The sequence below is a fragment of the Oncorhynchus kisutch genome, linkage group LG17, assembly GCF_002021735.2.
Source record: "Oncorhynchus kisutch isolate 150728-3 linkage group LG17, Okis_V2, whole genome shotgun sequence".
Taxonomy (NCBI): Eukaryota; Metazoa; Chordata; class Actinopteri; order Salmoniformes; family Salmonidae; genus Oncorhynchus; species Oncorhynchus kisutch.
The window spans coordinates 12,081,072-12,098,429 of NC_034190.2; positions in this window are offsets into that span (position 1 = coordinate 12,081,072).

Here is a 17,358-nt window from a genome sequence, read left to right on the forward strand (position 1 = left end):
CAGCTGCTGCTGTTGTAGCACAGGACTGTACTGTACTCAGTCTAACTGACAGATACAGGCTGACTGACAGATGGGCCCAGAAGATCAAAGAGTGACAGATGAAAGAGGGAGAGAGAGAAAGAGGGAGCAAGAGAGAGTGAGAGGGCAAAGGAGAGAGGGAGAGAGAGACAGTGAGCAAGAAAGAGGGAGAGAGGGAGGGAGGGGGAGGGAGATAGAGAGAGAAGGAGAGCGGGTGGGAGAGATGGAGCAAGAGAGAGAGAGGGAAGGGAGAGAGAGAGGGGGAGCGAGATAGAGAGGGAGGGAGAGGGAGCAAGAGAGGGGGAGAGAGAGAGAAACAGAGAGATGGAACGAGGGAGTGGTAGAGAGAGAGAGGGAGGGGGTAGAGAGACTGAGAGCAAGATAGATCCATGGTGGAGAATGTTTCACTTCATCAGCATGAGATGCCTCACCACCACCACCACCACCTGTCCAGCACCATTACCCCATGGCACAGCGGAGAGGAGAGGAGAGGCACAGCAATAGACAGCCCACTCATTCATACTGTGGGCCCTAATACAGAAACCACACTGATCCAGCTTACTAACTAACTCAACCAGCCTGGGTTTTAACGGCACTGCCATTCTTTAGGCCCCGATACAGATAAACCATATGGGCCTAATGATCCAGCTTGCTAACTTATTGTTTTGTACAGTTCTTCCTCTACCTCACACCACGAGGTGCTGCCGGAGGCTGGGAGATGCGGCGTTAAATAATAACACAATCCATCCCACCTTAAAGACGCTCCAGAGGCAAAGGAGCTCATTTGCTAGAAATTACACAAATTAGCCAGAGGTGAGTTTTAATGTGTTTTTCCATTCCTCTTCTCCATCTCCATTCACTTTAGCTGCTACAGCCGTGATGGAGCTAAAGGAAGGCAGGAAGGCAGCAGTGATGGAGCTAAGGAAGGCAGGAAGACAGCGATGATGGAGCTAAGGAAGGCAGGAAGGCAGCAGTGATGGAGCTAAGGAATGCAGGAAGACAGCGATGAGGGAGCTAAGGAAGGCAGCAGTGATGGAGCTAAGGAAGACAGGAAGGTAGCAGTGTTAAAGCTAAGGAAGGCAGGAAGGCAGCAGTGATGGAGCTAAGGAAGGCAGCATTGATGGAGCTAAGGAAGACAGGAAGGTAGCAGTGTTAAAGCTAAGGAAGGCAGGAAGACAGAAGTGATGGAGCTAAGGAAGGCAGCATTGATGGAGCTAAGGAAGACAGGAAGGTAGCAGTGTTAAAGCTAAGGAAGGCAGGAAGGCAACAGTGATGGAGCTAAGGAAGGCAGGAAGGCAGCAGTGATGGAGCTAAGGGAGGCAGGAAGGCAGCAGTGATGGAGCTAAGGAATGCATGAAGGCATCAGTGATGGTGCTAAGGAAGGCAGGAAGGCAGCAGTGATGGAGCTAAGGAATGCAGGAAGGCAGCAGTGATGGAGCTAAGGAATGCAGGAAGGCATCAGTGATGGAGCTAAGGAATGCAGGAAGGCAGCAGTGATGGAGCTAAGGGAGGCAGGAAGGCAGCAGTGATGGAGCTAAGGGAGGCAGGAAGGCAGCAGTGATGGAGCTAAGGAATGCAGGAAGGCATCAGTGATGGAGCTAAGGAATGCAGGAAGGCATCAGTGATGGAGCTAAGGAATGCAGGAAGGCAGCAGTGATGGAGCTAAGGAATGCAGGAAGGCAGCAGTGATGGAGCTAAGGAATGCAGGAAGGCATCAGTGATGGAGCTAAGGAATGCAGGAAGGCAGCAGTGATGGAGCTAAGGGAGGCAGGAAGGCAGCAGTGATGGAGCTAAGGAATGCAGGAAGGCAGCAGTGATGGAGCTAAGGGAGGCAGGAAGGCATTCTTAGAGCACATTAAGCACATTCTTAGAGCACATTAAGGTTGGTGTCGATGTTAAATGCTGGCTTGGCCGCTATGCTATGGGGGTATTGGAAGTTTAGTGAGCCAGACCGAATGAGACACACACACAAACATGTACACACACACCCACACACACACAGTGTTGTCCAGCGTTGTGTAGCCAGAGCCAGCCAGGCTGCAGGCAGTCCCGGCTGCAGTATAGTACAGCACTAGGTATCTATCTGCCTGGTGAGATTGGTAATGAGTGTTAAGCAGTGCTACACTGTGTTTGCCTACAGCTATGAGAGCTAATGGCATCTGGAGAAACGATAGATAGTGATGGATATCTCTCTGTATTCCGTATGAGAGCCTGCTCATATAATCCTTATGCTTATCCTTATCCTCTCTGTTTGCCTTTAGCCTTTATGAGCTGCAGGTGCGTCTGCATGTTTCTACCTGCAGAGAGAGAGAGAGAGAGAGAGAGAGAGAGAGAGAGAGAGAGAGAGAGTGGTGGGAAGGTCTAATGTAATGGACCATTTTAATAGTTTATTTCCAAAACGCTATATCCACCCAGTTTTTTCATCAGAAATGATTCCTTATGGGTACGTTCATGTGTCTGAAAAATATGTGTGTTTTCAGACTTTTAATTCATAGATTTTAGATGTGTATGAAAATGTTTTTTTTTGCTAAAAGCTATATATCTTTTGTTAACTGGAAAGAGATATTCATATGGTGTATATTTGACTGTGATTTGTGATTGTCTCACCTAGCGATCTTAAGATGAAGGTACTTACTGTAAGTCACTCTGGATAAGAGCATCTGATAAATGACTAAAATGTCAAATAACAATCTCATATTACTGTATTGAAAAAAGTTTAAAAAAATTTTTAAAGTATTGATGTCATTCATGTAAAATCATTTGTAAAGTTCTTCATTAAAAAAAAGTCGTTATTTTTCATATTTGACTGTGTAGAATTTAGCATTACTACTTAATTCTCTGAGAGTGTGGCAGATATTTAACGTGATTTTTTGTTTCTCTGAAATGAAACCATCAAATGATCGATTTTATACAAATACACGTCTTTCATTGAACAACCCCATACCATAATTAGTTAGTGAAAACAAAACAATCTCTTTCCCAACAATAAAAGCTAACATTTCTGAAAATGGATACAGTGCATTTGGAAAGTATTCAGACCCCTTGACTTTTTCCATATTTTGTTAGGGTACAGCCTTATTCTAAAATTGATTAATTATTTTTCTTCGCTCCTCAAAAGGCACACACCTGTCTATATAAGGTCCCACAGTTGACAGTGCATGTCAGAGCAAAAACCAAGCTATGAGGTCGAAAGAATTGTCAGTAGAGCTCAGTGACAGAATTGTGTCGAGGCACAGATCTGGGGAAGGTTACCAAAAAATGTCTCCGGCACTGAAGGTCCCAAAAGCACAAAGTGGCCTCCACCATTCTTTAATGGAAGAAGTTTGGAACCACCAAGACTCTTCCTAGAGCTGGCTGCCCGGCCTAACTGAGCAATCGGGGGCGAGGGGCCTTAGTCAGGGAGGTGACCAAGAACTTGATGGTCACTCTGACAGAGCTCCAGAGTTCATCTGTGGAGATGGGAGAACCTTCCTGAAGGACAACCATCTCTGCAGAACTCCACCAGTAAGGCCTCAATGGTAGAGTGGCCAGACGGAAGCCACATCTCAGTAAAAGGTTCTCTGGCCTGATGAAACCAAGATTGAACTCTTTGGTAAAGCATGGTGGTGGCAGCATCATGCTGTGGGGAAGTTTTTCAGCGGTAGGGACTGGGAGACTAGTCAGGATCGAGGGAAATATGAACGGAGCAAAGTACAGAGAGACCCATGACTTAATCCTGCTCCAGAGCTCATGACCTCAGACTGGGGCAAAGGTTCACCTTCCAACAGGACAATGACCCTAAGCACACAGCCAAGTCTCTAAATGTCCTTGAGTGGCCCAGCAAGAGCCCATACTTGAACCCGATCAAACATCTCTGGAGAGACCTGAAAATAGCTGTGCAGCGACGCTCCCCACCCAACCTGATAGAGCTTGAGAGGATCTGGAGAGAAGAATAGGAGAAACTCTCCAAATACATGTGTGCCAAGCTTGTAGCGTCATACCCAAGAAGACTCGATGCTGTAAACGCTGCGAAATGTGCTTCAACAAAGTACTGAGTAAAGGGTCTGAATATTTATGTAAATGGGATATTTCAGTTTCTAAAAAACAGTTTTTGCTTTGTCATTATGCAGTATTATGTGTAGATTGATGAGGGGGGAAAAAACTATTTAAGACATTTTAGAATAAGGCCGAAAAGCAACAAAATGTGGAAAGGTCAAGTGGTCTGAATACTTTTCGAATGCACAGTATATTGCATTTTGCAATGGAGCTCTTAATTTACAATGTACATTGACATTCTACTACTGTCACACCCTGATCTGTTTCACCTGTTCCTGTGATTGTCTCCACCCCCTCCAGGTGTCTCTTATTTTCCCCAGTGTATTTATCCCTGTGTTTCCTGTCTCTCTGTGCCAGGTCGTCTTGTATGTTTAGTCAAGTCAACCAGCGTGTTTTTCCCCATACTCCTTTTCTATTATTTTTGATAGTCCTCCCGGTTCTGACTCCTGCCTGACTCTGGACTACTTTCCTGCCTGCCTGATCATCCTGCCTTCCCTGACCTTGACTCTGCCTGTCCTTCGGTACCTATTGGACTCTGATCTGGTTTTGACCTTTTTGCCTGTCCACGACCTTTCTCTTACCCCTATGGATTAATAAACATTGTAAGACTCCAACCATCTGCCTCCTGGGTCTGCATCTGGGTTTCTCCTTGTGCCTTGATAACTACAAATATCTGTGTTTTTATTATTACCCTTATCTGACCTATGATTTCTACAATAAAATAAAAATATAGGATATGGGAGGGAATATCCATATACATGTACATATGTAGAAACATGGCATATTTTGGGGCTGGTATGTGGATAACACATGGGATTGTAGTTCGAAGCTGGATCATCTCCACATGAAAAAATCTAGCAGAAACGTTGTTGACATCTCCACTTGTGAAACTGTCATTTCTTTAATAATTTATGGTTTCTTTGTGCTTGTAACATACAGTATCTAGTGGCTTACGGGATCATGAAACATAATGAGAAATCATAAAACATGGAAATTAATGTCTAATCCTACTCTGTGGTTGGTTGAGTAGGGAGGTGTGTGTGTGTGTGTGTGTGTGTGTGTGTGTGTGTGTGTGTGTGTGTGTGTGTGTGTGTGTGTGTGTGTGTGTGTGTGTGTGTGTGTGTGTGTGTGTGTGTGTGTGTGTGTGTGTGTGTGTGTGTGTGTGTGTTCATCGACAGGAATTCTGGGAGAGTCCATGACAGATGTGGCGAAGGCTCTTTGGAACCAGGCTGTGTCAGATGACACAAGATCGAATGGTCAAGAGACCCTCATGGCTGTTTCCACTACATTCACCATAAAGAAAAATGACCTCTGCACCAATGGCCATTGATTTTTTTCTCATTACATTTTCGTTGGAAAATTATTAGGAGTTCCAGTGGACCTTAAAAAGATTTTCTAGATTGAATTACTACAGTCATATACAGTATATATATTGTCATTTAGCAGATGCTCTTGTCCCAAGCAACTAGGGTTAAGAGCCTTGCTCAAGGACACATCAACAGATGTTTCACCCAGGAAGATATTCAGCTTGGATATTTGAACCAGCACACTCGGTTACTGGCCAAACTCTCTTAACAGCTAGGCTACCTGCATTTCTAGTTATTTACCATTGTGAATCTAATCGGATAGAAATGGACTTGGCTCCTGGTTTTAAGCGAAAACACCATTGTGAGTGTTTGCGCAACACATCCTTAAAAACCTCTGAAGCCTCTGTGTTGGTGTCTATTCTCTTCATTTTGGAAAATATTGTGTGATCAGATGCATACATTGCTGTGTTTTTAATCGACTGCTCTAGAAAATAAAAGGTGATGATGTGTTTTCATCACCTCGAGGTGAGAAGGGGCAGGTGTGAAACAGGTTCTCTCTCTTCAGGCTGTCCACCATACTGCTGCAGATAATATTTGAAAAATAAGCAGATATAACCGAGGCCAAGGCCTCCTGATATTGCTCAGTGTGTAGTTCATTATTTTCTAAATCGATTCGCCCCCATTTTGCCTCTAGCACTGGCGTATTGGGGATTCAGCAGGACTGAGGCTGAGACAAACAGATCTAGTGTACTGCAAACAAGAACAAAGATGGTTGAGCATATGTGCTCATACTGGGTCATATGTACTCATACTGGGTCATATGTACTCATGCTGGGTCATATGTGGCTCATGCTGGGTTAAATACAGTTTCTGTGACATCATGGTTCAGCTACAGAGATATGAGTAACTCCTTCAGGTCATCAATGATTACGTATCAATATTTGAAACATAATTTTGACAGACAACGAGCTGAATATTCATTATAGCTGTTTACTGTTTGCCTGGCGACTTATCCTGAAAATCCCGCTGCTCTATGTGCGCGCCAGACATTCAGTCTGAAACTGCCATCCTAGAAGTAGTTTGTGCTGATGTAAAGGTGAGGGGCATTTAACAGAACAAATGAATCAGCGATTGGATAGTATCTAACCAATCAGAGTATCAAAGCCAATAATGTGATTCATGATTTGTGTAGGCCGGCTCTGGCCCAACCCATCGGTTTTCTGGGATTAATCAGAATGGTCAGAATGTGTTTGGATACTAGAAGAGGTCGTTAGACGAAAGCAAATCCAGACACATGGTGGAGAAGAAATGCTAGTGGGCGTGGCGTTTGGCCGGAGCACTGTGGAAGGGTAGTCAGGCTAGTCTTCTGTAGGCTATGAGTGCCAAAGTTGTTCACATTTTAGTTTTAGCCTTAGCACCACACATCTTAGCATTTTTACACATTTCGCTACACCCGCAATAACTTCTGCTAAATATGTGTATGTGACCAATAAAATGGGATTTTATTTTATTTAAATCATCAAAGCTTGATGAAGACTTGATCATTTTAAGAAGCTGTGTAGTCAAAAACCAAAATGTGCATAGTTTTTTCTATAAGATGACATTGGAGAAGAAAGCAGACATTTTATCCCCCAACAGATTTGTTTATTTGTTTATTTGCGTTGTTTGTAACTTCATTTTTTAAAACTTATTTTGTACATAATGTTGCCGCTACCGTCTCTTATGAACAAAAATAACTTCTGAACATCAGGACTGCGATTACTCACCACGGACTGGCAGAATCCTTTTTTTCCTTAAACGAGTCTGACGAGGCCGACGTGAACGATATACTGCTTTCTCGGGAACAAGCCCAGATCCACATGATTTCCGTGAAGAGGAGGCGGAGAAAAAGGATCCGGAGGGCGGATAGCCTTCTGAGAATTCGCAGGCGATCGAATAAACCTCCAATTACTTCCATTCTGCTAGCAAATGTGCAATCTTTGGACAATAAAATAGATGACCTACACGGAAGATTAAACTACCAACGGGATATTCAAAACTGTAACATCTTATGCTTCTCGGAGACATGGCTGAACGACGACAGAATCAACATACAGCTGCCTGGTGATATGCTGCACCAGCAGGATAGAACACATGTGTCTGGTAAGACACTTGTGTCTTTATAAATAACAGCTGGTGCACAATATCTAAGGAATTCTCGAGCTATTGCTTGCTTGAGGTAGAGTATCTCATAATAAGCTGTAGACCACACTACCTACCTAGATAGTTTTCATCTGTATTTTTTCGTAGCTGTTTACATACCCCCACAGACTGAGGCTGGCACAACACAGCATTGAATGAGCTGTATTCTGCTATAAGAAAACAATAAATCATTCACCCAGAGGCAGCACTCCTAGTAGCCGGGGACTTTGCTGTAGGGAAACTTAAATCCGTTCTACCAAATTTCTATCAACGTGTTAAAAAACTCTGGACCACCTATACTCCACACACAGATACGCATACAAAGCTCTCCCTCGCCCTCCATTTGGCAAATCTGACCATAATTCTATCCTCCAGTGACGAGATCAATAAAAAAGTGGTCAGATGAAGCAGATGCTAAACTACAGGACTGTTTTGCTAGCACAGACTGGGATATTTCCAGGGATTCCTCTGATGGCATTGAGGAGTACACCACATCAGTCATTGGCTTCATCAATAAGTGCATCGATGACGTCATTCCCACATAAACCATGGATTACAGGCAACATCCGCACTGAACTAAACGCTACAGCTCAAGGAGCGGGACTCTAACCTGGAAGCTTATGCCCTCCGACGAACCATCAAAAGGACAAAGCGTCAATACAGGATGAAGATCGAGTCGTACTACACCAGCTCTGACACTTGTCGGATGTGGCAGGGCCTGCAAACCATTACAGACTATAAAGGGAAGCACAGCCGAGAGCATCCCAGTGACACGAGCCTACCAGATGAGCTAAACTACTTCTATGCTCGCTTCGAGGCAAATAACACTGAAACATGCATGAGAACACCAGCTGTTCTGGAAGACTGTGTGATCACGCTCTCCGCAGCCGTTGTGAGTAAGAACTTTAAACAGGTCAACATTTAGCAAGGCCGCAGCGCCAGATGGATTACCAGGATTTGTACTGCGAGCTTGCGCTGACAAAATGGCAAGTGTCTTTACTGACATTTTTAACCTCTCTCTGTCCGAGTCTGTAATACCAAAATGTTTTAAGCAGACCACCATAGTGTCTGTGCCCAAGAACACTAAGGTAACCTGCCTAAATGACTACCGACCCACGTCTGTAGCCATGAAGTGCTTTGAAAGGCTGGTCATGGCTCGATCACTGCCCGCTCCTGCTAGCCCGTCCAGCATCACTACTCTGGACGGCTCTGACTTAGAATACGTGGACAGCTACAAATACCTGGGTGTCTGGTTAGACTGTAAACTCTCCTTCCAGACTCACATTAAGCATCTCCAATCAAAAATGTTATCTAGAATCGGCTTCCTATATCGCAACAAAGCATCCTTCACTCATGCTGCCAAACATACCCTCGTAAAACTGACCATCCTACCGATCCTCGACTTCGGTGATGTCATCTATAAAATAGCCTCCAACACTCTACTCAACAAACTGGATGCAGTCTATCACAGTGCCATCCGTTTTGTCACCAAAGCCCCATACACTACCCACCATTGCGACCTGTACGCTCTCGTTGGCTGGCCCTCGCTTCATACTCGTTGCCAAACCCACTGGCTACAGGTTATCCTCAAGTCTCTGCTAGGTAAAGCCCCGCCTTATCTCAGCTCACTGGTCACCATAGCAGCACCCACTCGTAGCACGCGCTCCAGCGGGTATATCTCTCTGGTCACCCCCAAAGCCAATTCCTCCTTTGGTCGTCTTTCCTTCCAGTTCTCTGCTGCCCATGACTGGAACGAATTGCAAAAATCTCTGAAGCTGGAGACTCACATCTCCCTCACTAGCTTTAAGCACCAGCTGTCAGAGCAGCTTACAAATCACTGCACCTGTACATAGCCCATCTGTAAACAGCCCATCTACCTACCTCATCCCCATACTGGTATTTATTTATTTTTCTCCTTTGCACCCCAGTATCTCTACCTGCATATTCATCTTCTGCCGATCTACATTTCCGGTGTTTAATTGCTATATTGTAATTACTTCGCCACCATGGCCTATTTATTTCCTTAACTTACCTCATTTGCACTCACTGTATATAGACCTTTTGTTTTCTTTCTTCTACTGTATTATTGACTGTATGTTTTGTTTATTCCATGTGTAACTCTGTGTTGTTGTATGTGTCGAATTGCTACGCTTTATATTGGCCAGGTCGCAGTTGCAAATGAGAACTTGTTCTCAACTAGCCTACCTGGTTACATAAAGGTGAAATGAATAAATGTAAAAAAATAAAAGGGCTCGTAAGTAAGCATTTCCCGATAAGGTCTACACCTGTTATATTTGACGCATCTGACTAATAACATTTGATTTGATTTGATTTAAAATTCGATTTGATTTGATTTTTGGTCCCCAGGACCAAGATTGAGAACCAATGACTACAGGGATGCTGCTGTTTCCTTTCCAACTACTGAGTCAACTAACTAGTGAGTCCTTTAATGCAAACAAAAACCTAAAAGATTTGAAAATGTCTTTCAATAATACATTCAGCAGAACAAGCACGGTTGGATTGATATTCCCCATGTACTCTGTTTCTCTGAACGTGAAGAAAAAGTCAATTAATTGTTGTTGAACATTGCATTTAATTTGATATTGGTAAATCTATTCAGCATTTTCTCCGATTTAACACGGTCTCTGCATGTTCCCAGGATGATTCCCCTGCATACCAGTAACCGTACATTTAGTTAGAACTGCCCTGCAATAAAATGATCATCTGAAGCTCACACCCACCCACATTTCCATGGAGATCTCCCCCACTGCTAGTGATATCACTTACACCACATGCACCTCAATCTACACTTATGCCTTAACACAACATACCCACCGGCCTCAAAAACAATAATGAGAAACTATTTATTTTCAGATGAAATACGTCCTCTATGTCTGTTGTCTTTCAAGTCGAAGCTCCCCGTCCTTATTCTCCATGCTTTGTTTAATATTTCACAAGTCTCTGGAAAAAAAGTCCTCACCAACACCTCATTGTGATGGAGATTTACTAAACCCAACCAACCAGATTATCAATGCTCCCGCTCGTCTTTAAGAAGCGATGGGGTTTTAATTTGAAGTACAAATCATGATGTGATTTTTCTTTCTTTCCATCCCTTTAAGAAATAGCAGGGTTTTGCGAATTAATTAGCTGGCATTTATATAAAAATAGGTTTTGTGTGACATCTGGTGTGGTTGTAAGTGTTAATGAGTTCTATTCAGTACGATATGCATCTGTTGACTGGGGCTGTCTGATATGACAGCCCTGTGATGATCTCAGACGTAGCCAGGGTGGAAGGGAGGAGAGAGGGAGGAGAAAGGGAGGAGAAAGGGAGGAGAAAGGGATGGGTGGTAATGGATGGTGAGAGTTCACTCGTTCTTTTGGGCAAATAGCATGTTGTCAGAATGAGGGCCTTTGACTCCCAAAATATCACTGTACGAATAGAGGATGAGCTAAATGATTCTCCAAGGACATAAATTGAATAATCATTTCAACAGATTGCTAGACAGGCTGTAAGCCTCTGCTCTGTGATGTGGTGTGTTTTGTTATGTTCCTCTTCTACAAAATGCCAAGCAGCTTCAGGAATGTGATGGGAGCCTGCATACTGTCTGTTTCATTAACACACAATACAAACATGTTACATATGTAAATCAATTATCTTAAACCGGAAAAAAATACATGTGTACTTTTTTTTATTTATACTGTTGATGTCTATTTTACATGGGCTCAGTTCATGGTTACGGTGTCCATATTAGGAGAGCCAAAGTCCTGCCGAGATTGAGGCTGTCTTAATATGGACACCATACACGGTGTTGTTCCTACTGTTTATTCCTGGATGAGTCAAACTAGCAGATCTGTGTTAGAAGTCTTTATTAGCTATTAAACATTTGGATGCTATACTGGCTGTGTCATAATCGCTGGTCATCATTAACACAAACCTACTCAGCGCCATTAATTGTGTATGACTGAGGGAAGTCTGCAGTGTAAGTATGATGAGTAAACTGTACTGTAGTAAGATTTAGTAGAATACAGTACATTTAGCACCCGATCAGAGGAGTGTAAATGCTTTTTTTTAGGCTGGATCATGTTGTTGAATTGAATTGTAGTGTTGTATGTTTTAATTATGTAATGCATTGATTGTTGCTGCCTTCTTGGCCAGGTCTCCCTTGAAAAAGAGACTCCGGGTGTCATTGGGCTTTTCAATAAAATAAATAAACCATAAATACAGCCCTTCTGGTCTATTTATGGTACTGTTGTTAAAGACTGTTCAGTGTACCACACAGTTTACCGTGATTCAGGGGAAGAGCAGCTGAACTGCTGCTATACAGTCGTCTGTATTAGAAGTTGCTAAACAAACAGGCATATTAGCCAGTAATCCCTGTTATTCAGGTGGCATTGCGTTGCTCGGTTATGCCATTGTCCCTTCTATGCTCAACATCCTGGCATTTTACTCATCTCTACAGCAGAGCACGGCTGGGAGTTCTCTTTCATTTTCTCTTTGTTCGCATCCCAAATGGAACCCTATTCCCTATGTAGTGCACTACTTTTAACCATTACATAGGTAATAGGATGCTATTTTAGACACACATTTGTAGGGGGGGGGGGGGGGGGTTTATTGGGATACATTTAAAAAAAAATGTTTTACTGTAGACTGTTATATAGCCTAGCTGAGAAAATACTGTTAAATGAGCTTAGTGTAGGTGAGAATGTTGTTAGGCAGAGGGAAAATGTCCTTGTTTGAGATTAAATTTATTAAAGAGGATATATCTATTTACATTTACCCATTTCCACATATCTTATGTGAATGATACAGTATATCTATATGAAATCAAGCTTTATTTGTACAGCCCATTTCAGACATGGAGTGCAACGCAATGTGCTTCACAGGAATAAAACCAATACAAATAATGAACATAAAAACGGAAATATTTACTACACAAACATAAGAGGATAAAAAACTAAATAATAATAATAATACAAACTGAATGATTAAAAAGCACCCTAAGGAAAAGCAATGTTAAAAAGGTGTGTTTTAAGATCTTTTTAAAATATGTTCTGTTTCGGCCCCCCTCAGGTTCTCTGGCAGGCTATTCCAGAGGCTGGGGGCATAGTAACTAAAGGCTGCCTCTCCATGCCTCTTCGTCCAAGGCTTTGGGATAGTTAAAAGGCTGCCTCTCCATGCCTCTTGGTCCAAGGCTTTGGGATAGTTAAAAGGCTGCCTCTCCATGCCTCTTGGTCCAAGGCTTTGGGATAGTTAAAAGGCTGCCTCTCCATGCCTCTTGGTCCAAGGCTTTGGGATAGTTAAAAGGCTGTCTCTCCATGCCTCTTGGTCCTAGGCTTTGGGATAGTTAAAAGGCTGTCTCTCCATGCCTCTTGGTCCTAGGCTTTGGGATAGTTAAAAGGCTGCCTCTCCATGCCTCTTGGTCCAAGGCTTTGGGATAGTTAAAAGGCTGCCTCTCCATGCCTCTTGGTCCAAGGCTTTGGGATAGTTAAAAGGCTGCCTCTCCATGCCTCTTGGTCCAAGGCTTTGGGATAGTTAAAAGGCTGCCTCTCCATGCCTCTTGGTCCTATGCTTTGGGATAGTTAAAAGGCTGCCTCTCCATGCCTCTTGGTCCAAGGCTTTGGGATAGTTAAAGGCCAGTGCCAGAGGACCTGAGGGACCTACTGGGTAAAGAACTTAAAAGCAACTCTGAAATGTATTGGGGTGTACAATCGTGGATGGATTTAAAAACCAACAGAAGAATCTTATAATTCATTCTAAAACTCACAGGCAGCCAGTGCAGATACCTTAAAACCGGTGTAATGTGTGCTCTCCTTCTGGTCTTGGGTTTGCTTGGAAGTAGTTTGAACCTAGACTTGCCGTGAGATAGCAGAAAGAACAGTCTATGAACAGTCTATGGGGGGTTGTATGTCATTATCATGTGAAATATAATGGTAGCTAACTTTAGATGCGAGGAGAAAACACATATATTTGCTAGTTAACATCTGATTGATAAAGTTGATATAAATGTAATTAGCTAGCAAAATAGCTAATTGAAACTGCTGGGGGAAAGGTAGTTAGCTAACTCCCACCATCATCACTGCAGTGTAGCTCATTTTAGCTTGGTTTATAGAAAGTAAAAACTATTAAACCTATAGCTATATTTACTAGATATATTTAAAAAACTTGTTAATGACTTGATTTTTTGAGGTCAAATTACTTGTGTATTACTTGGTGGCTGAAGAATTTTGCAAGAAAAATGCCCTCCTCAATTTCACTGCAAATAAAACTAGGCTGTACTGGTTGGTTATAATTTGGTTCATGTACACATTTATTTGTTGTGTTTAATTAGCCTAGTTAGCCAAGTTACTGACTGACTAGGCGTATTGTTATTCATGTTTTTGTTATGGTAGAGAGGAAGTAAGATCACTAGAAAGCAGCATGCTACCAGACCACCACAGGACCCTAGAGGTATTAGTCAATGCTTATGAATTGGATATTGAATTGCCCATTTTAGATCAATAATACCAACAAAATGGTTGGATTGTTCAGAAATGTGTGCTGTAAATGTTAACAGGGCTTTAGTGATGAAAGGTACATAATAAATGTGTCATCTCTCTATCAGGCCACTGCGTTCTGTGACAAGGGCCTGGATGGTGACACATCTGCTTCAAGCTGCCTGCCTGAATACTGGGGCCTTCAATGGTACCTTCCCTTTGATTACAGCAAGAGTCTCCTTATCTCTGTCTCATAGCCATTTAACATGTAGTGCATGTAATAACTCACATTCATAGAAACTGCTATGAACACAACACCTGACTCATATTCACTTATCTCTGGCTATGTTTAGACTCGCAGCACCATTCTGATATTTTTTCCACTAATTGGTCTTTAGACCAATCACATTGGTTTTTCAGAGCTGATCTGATTGGTCAAAAGACCAATTAGGGAAAAAAAAGATCAGACTTGGGCTGCTTGTCCAAATGCAACCTATTTGTCCTATTCTTCAGTCTTGTCTGGGATATATATTTTAGTTGGCTGTGTGATATCTTATATACCTGAATACAAAAGTACAGTATTCACCCTGGATATGATACTTTCATCGATTAATTACAAAAGAAATCACAAGTGTTGTCATGATGGAAAAAGTCTGCATGTTGTCAGATGTATAAGTTACCAGAGTAGTTATTAAAAATAAGAACTAAGAAATAAGAACAGACTAATAAAGTTTTGTGTTGTAACCTACAAAACAATGAACATGAGTAGGTTCTACCAAACGTTATTGCATTTGATGGTCATCCCCCACATTTCACCATTTTAAAGCCTTGATAGTTGCATCCATCCACCCTGTTGTCAACTGTCTGCTGATAGCTGACAACAGGGTGGCAGGTGTTTTGATGAGCTGCTCTAGAGTTCCATGACTCAGCAGACTCACCTGGGAATAGAAGGATGGACACGTCCATTTTTATAAAAGTCTGAGTGATTTAGGGAGGAGAGTGCCTGAGTTTCAGTGAGTACAGTAAATCCAATCCAACCAGTGGCCCTGGATAATTAAGCAATAAGTCCCAAGGGGGTGTGGTATATATCCAGGCACTACGTGTTGTGTCTTGCGTAAGAACAGCCCTCAGCCGTGGCATACTAGCCGTATACCACAAACCCGAAGTACCGTATTGCTATAATAAACTGGTTACCAACGTAATTAGAGCAGTAAAAATAAGTGTTTTGTCATATCCGTGGTATATGGTCTGATATACCACGGGTGTCAGCCAATCGGTATTCAGTGCTTGAACCACCCAGTTTATAATGTGCTATATGTCATCACACAGACCGCCATAGTGAAGGAGGTTTACATAGTGTACTTCTCTGTACATAGCTTACTTCTCTGTGCCCTGAAGAGATCTCAGGTAGTTCGTCTGAGGGCTCTGGAGGTCATTTGAATATTCTGTCTCTGTAGCACCTGTAGAGAGATGGATAAAGGTACTAAATGATCTTGAAAGAGAAAGCAAGAGTTAACATTTACATTGTTGATGGAGGACTATAAGGGTCCAATTAGACAAATGGATGTGTAAAAGACGCAGCAACTCAATGGTTTTCAGTGGAGGGAAGGTGGTCTAGGCTTGTGTTGTGCTGTCCGACAGAAAAGTTGCAAAGACTATCCATCAACCAATTAAAACATGTAAAACAGTGTTTATCCCCCCACCAAACAGCCTTGGTGGACATGCATTTCATGCATTTTGGTTTGGAGGTAGCCTTACTCTGAGGTTCAAGTTGTATCTTCACCCCTGACCACCGATTGGCCCAGGGCCTCCTGCAAAACCCTCTAATCCCAGTATCTCTGACAGGGAGTTACTCCAGGAGTAGACAGGTTTATGGTGCACAGGGCTTCTCCACTCCTCATATGAGTGGCGCATTAGCTATACATACTTTTGTGAAAAAGGCATGACTTACTGACACGGAGTGCTCCATGTTCCTTTATGGAAGCAGGGCTCCACCTGAATGCAGGGAAATGTCCTGCCTTGGATCATCGTTGTATTCATCTCCACCAAGTGCCTGGAAATCACATGACAAACCTGCATAGATTAACAAAAGAAAATGGTAACTGTATTTAGTCAATTGAAGTCATGACAGCCATAGCTTCTTTACACAATGAGTGTACAGGTTTCAACTAATTGTGGTCTACATTGAGCAAAAAACTTGCACGGTTTTAATTAATCCCCTGGGACAGAAATCACCCATGTCTGTATTATTGAATGAGCTTCCCAAGTTATAAGCTTAGCTACGATTCTGCATGATATAGAATAACATGTGTGGATCTATCTCTATCTGACCTTGTGAATAAACTCCAAGAACAAGATGATATTCCTGGTGGCTGGGAGGTTCCCAACTTCTTGACATCTGTCTGGGTGTTAGGGATGTTAACCTGTTTATCTTATCTCTGAAATATGCCGTAAACTCATCACATTTAGATGTGCACGAACGTTCTCGTAGGTTTTGCGGGGATAGGATTTATCAGGCCATCAATGGCCGAGATGAGCACTCTCAACTTATTCTGATTATTAGTGATTAAGTTAGAAAAATGAGCCTGTCTGGCTTGTTACACAGTACCAGTCAAACGTTTGGACACACCTACTCATTCAAGGGTTTTTCTTTATTTTTGAAATATTTTCTATATTGTAGAATAATATTGAAAACTAGTAGTGAAGACATCAAAACTAGTAGTGAAGACATCAAAACTAACACATATGGAATCATGTAGTAACCAAAAAAAAAGAGTTGTACAAATCAAAATATATTTTATATTTGAGATTCTTCAAAGTAGCCACCCTTTGCCTTGATGTCAACATGAATATTAAAACTTCACAACACAATGATTGTATCATAGTTCTCAAGGACAATAGACGATAGCTCAGATCAATCAGTAAAGAAAGTGAGGCAGTGCTTTACTGGTCTATACAGGGTTATAGCCAACACTGGTGGCTGACATTTACACAGTATATAGCATGATGCTCAAAAGACCCAAAGTCGTTTGAAAGACTAAGAGCGGCACTACAGTCTGAAGACAGCCATGTTTCATTGAGTAACATGCAATCAACTGCACTCAGTAATGAGGTCATTAACGAGAAAGGTTTTACAACTGACTGCATTAACATTTAAAAGTGCCATATTCAATGAGTGTGGGCCGCTCGTGGTAACCAATGCAATAACAATCAAATGATTGTGACAACCACATTTTCTGACAGTCCCCAATCTATCAGAATGGTAGGAGATGACAGTTTGTATAAACTCACTAGAAGAGTTAAAGGAACATAAATGAGGTTACTCACAATAACTATAGTACCA